The following is a 4,067-nucleotide window of genomic DNA, read 5'->3' as shown; positions in this document are numbered from 1 at the left end:
AAAGGAGGAGCAGGTTTTAGGGACAAGCATTTCCCCTCTGGAGGGCTCTCTTTCCCATCTGTACAATAGGTTAACATAACAACCAAGCTTAGTGCTAGGATTTTTGTTTTGGTGGTTTTTGTTGTTTGTGTGTGTGTGTGCATTTGATAGGGTCTCACTCTGACACCCAGGCTTGAGGACAGTGGCATGATCATAGATCACTGCAGCCTCAACCTGCCTGGGCTCAGGAGATCCCCCCACCTCAGCCTCCCAAGTAGCTGGGACTACAGGCATGCACCATCATGCCTGGCTAATTTTTTTGTTGTTTTTTCTGTAGAGACGGGTTTTCGCCATGTTGCCCAGGCCAGATTGCTAGTTGTTAAGAATGTTATGTTCCTCACACCTTACTGAATTCCAAATGAATTAAAGATTATGGCCGCACGTGGTAGCTCACTCACACCTGTAATTCCAGCACTTTGGGAGGCCCAGGCGGGTGACTCACCCGGGGGGTTGGAAGTTCAAGACCAGCCTGACCAACATGGAGAAACCCCGTCTCTACTAAAAATACAAAATTAGCTGGGCGTGGTGGCACATGCCTGTAATCCCAGCTACTCGGGAGGCTGAGGCAGGAGAATCACTTGAACCCAGGAGGTGAAGGTTGCAGTGAGCAGGGATCGTGCCATTGCACTCCAGTCTGGGCAACAAGAGTTAAACTCTGTCTCAAAAATATACATATAAAAATTAGCTTGGCGTGGTGGCACAGGTCTGTAGTCCCAGCTACTCAGGAGGCTGAGGCAGGAGAACCACGTGAACCCAGGAGGCATAGGTTGCAGTGAGCCAAGATCATGCCACTGCATTCCAGCCTGGGTGACAGAGCAAAACTCTGTCTCAAAAAATAAAATTAAATTAAATTTAAAAAATAATATATAGGAGGTCGGGTGCAGTGGCTCACACCTGTAATCTCAACACTGGGAGGTCGAGAAGGGAGGATTGCTTGAGCCCAGTTGCTTGTTTGTTTCTTTTTTGAGACAAAGTTTCACTCTTGTTGCCCAGGCTGGAGTGCAATGGCATGATCTTGGCTCACTACAGCCTCCGCCTCCTGGGTTCAAGCTATTCTCCTGCCTCAGCCTCCCAAGTAGCTGGGATTACAGGCGCCTGCCACCATGTCCGGCTAATTTTTTGTATTTTTAATAGAGACGGGGTTTCACTCTGTTGACCAGGCTGGTCTCGAACTCCTGACCTCAGGTGATCCACCCACCTCGGCCTCCCAAAGTGCTGGGATTATAGGTGTGAGCCACTGTGCCCGGCCTGAGCCCAGCAGTTTAAGACCAGGCAGGAAAACAACGAGATTCCATCTCTAAAAAAGTAGAATAGGCCGGGCGCTGTGGCCTGTTTTTGAGATGGAGTTTTGCTCTTGTCACCCAGGCTAGAGTGTGATGGCATGATCTCAGCTGACTGCAACCTCTGCCGCCTGGGTTCAAGCAATTCTCTGGCCTCAGCCTCTTGAGTAGCTGAACTACAGGCCCACACAATCACACCTGGCTAATTTTTTGTATTTTTAGTAGAGATGGGATTTCCCCATGTTGACCAGGCTGGTCTTGAACTCGTGACCTCAGGTGATCCTCCTGCCTCGACCTCCCAAAGTGCTGGGATTACAGGCGTGAGCCACCGCACCCAGCCACTAATTATTACTTTCAAAATAGATTTCTTGCCGGGAGTGATGGCTCACGCCACCTCACCTGAGGTCAGGAGTTTGAAACCAGCCTGGCCAATATGGTGAAACCCAGTCTCTACTAAAGATACAAAAAAAATTAGCCAGGCGTGGTGGCACATACCTGTAATCCCAGCTACTTGGGAGGCTGATGCAGGAGAATTGCTTGAACCCAGAGGCAGAGACTACAGTGAGCCAAGATTGCACCACTACACACCAGACTGGGCAACAGAGCGAGACTCCATCTCAAAAAAAAAAAAAGCCAGGTGCAGTGGCTCACACCTGCAGTCCCAGCACTCTGGGAGGCCGAGGCAGGCAGATCACGAGGTCAGGAGATCAAGACCAGCCTGGCCAACATAGTCAAACCCCTTCTCTACTAAAAATACAAAAAAATTAGCCGGGCGTGGTAGCAGGTGACTGTAATCCCAGCTACTCTGGAGGCTGAGGAAGGAGAATGCTTGAACCCAGAAGGCAGAGGTTGCAGTGAGCCGAGATCGCGCCACTGCACTGCAGCCTGGGTGACAGTGCGAGACTCAGTCTCGGGAAAAAAAAAAGTAGAATAAATAAAAATTTAAAAATAAAATCCAGAATCAAAGAAAAACAAAGGATGGATAAATTGATCCCATAAATATCTAATGTTTTTGCATGGCTAAAAAACACTCTTGGCAAAGTCAAAAGTCAACAAATGGAAAACATATTTGCAACTCATTTGACAAAGAGCTGATTTTCCTAATATATAGTGAGCACCTATGAGTAAGAAAAATGAGGAAAGGATATACACAGACACAAATAGGAAAATATATCTCAAACATATGAAGAGAGATTCATATCTCTGCAAAATATGGTATTTGCAAATTAAACCACTTGGAGATAACATTTTTCACCTCTCAGATTGGCAAAGATCAAAAAGTTTGATAACATGGTGTTGATGAGGATATGAGGAAACAGCCACTTAAGGGGAATTGAGCAATAACTATTAAAACTCTGACCCAAATATCCTACTTCTAGGAATAGATGCTATATATATATATATATAGAGAGAGAGAGAGAGAGAGAGAGAGAGAGAAATGCAAAGTTACTGCAGCAGTGTAATAACAAAAGGTTGGAACTTATTCCAATGTCCTTCACTGGGGCACTGGCTAAATAAATTACTGTGTATGAAATGGTATGAGCCATAAAACTAGTCCTTTTTTTTTTTTTTCATACGGAGTCTCGCTCTGTCGCCCAGGCTGGAGTGCAGTGGCCGGATCTCAGCTCACTGCAAGCTCCGCCTCCCGGGTTCACGCCATTCTCCTGCCTCAGCCTCCCGAGTAGCTGGGACTACAGGCGCCCGCCACCTCGCCCGGCTAGTTTTTTCTATTTTTTTAGTAGAGACGGGGTTTCACCGTGTCAGCCAGGATGGTCTCGATCTCCTGACCTCGTGATCCGCCCGTCTCGGCCTCCCAAAGTGCTGGGATTACAGGCTTGAGCCACCGCGCCCGGCCAAAACTAGTCCTTTTATACTCTTATGGAATAATTTTCAAAATATGCTTTGTGCAGAACCATATGTATAGTATCCTACTATTTGGTTTATAAGGGTAAATTAACCTCCTAAAGGACATTTCAGAAACTGTTTGCCTCTGGGAAGAGAAACTAAGTGGCTGGTGGACAGCAAACACTTTTCACTGTATATCATTTGAATCTTGAGTTATCCTTTCAAAATATTCAAAAAGCAAAAACAAGCAAAGAAACAAAACCCTTTGTGGTTCTAGATACATGGAGTTAGTGAGAAGGGAACCAATATTTATTGAGCTCTTACCATGTTTCAGACACTGTTCCAAGTACTTTCACATACACTACCCCATTTAATGACCTATGTAATCCTTGAGATGGGTATAAATTATCCTAATTTTACAGGTTAGAAAATTGGATAGGCCAGGCGCAGTGGCTCACACCTGTAATCCCAGCACTTTGGGAGGCCAAAGCGGGCGGATCACCTGAGGTCAGGAGTTCGAGACCAGCCTGGCCAATATGGTGAAACATCGTCTCTACTAAAAATACAAAAATTAGCTGGGCATGGTGGCGGGCGCCTGTAGTCCCAGCTACTCGGGAGGCTGAGGCAAGAGAATCGCTTGAACCTGGGAGGCAGAGGTTGCAGTGAGCTGAGATCGCGCCACTGCACTTCGGCCTGGGCAACAGAGTGAAACTCCTCTTGGGGAAAAAAAAAAATAGGTTGGATTGTGGTCAAGTAATTTGCTCGGTGTCATGCCTAGTCTAGCTCCAAAGCTCCAGCCTTCTCCGCTTCTCACACTGCTTCTATTTAAGCAGTGCCCTCTCTTAAAAATAATACTGGTCTCATTTATTGGGCATTTGACATGACAAAACTACTAAGTGCTTT

This window comes from Theropithecus gelada, chromosome 1, assembly GCF_003255815.1.
Source record: "Theropithecus gelada isolate Dixy chromosome 1, Tgel_1.0, whole genome shotgun sequence".
NCBI classification, from domain to species: Eukaryota; Metazoa; Chordata; class Mammalia; order Primates; family Cercopithecidae; genus Theropithecus; species Theropithecus gelada.
Note: the sequence above shows the minus strand (reverse complement) of the source record.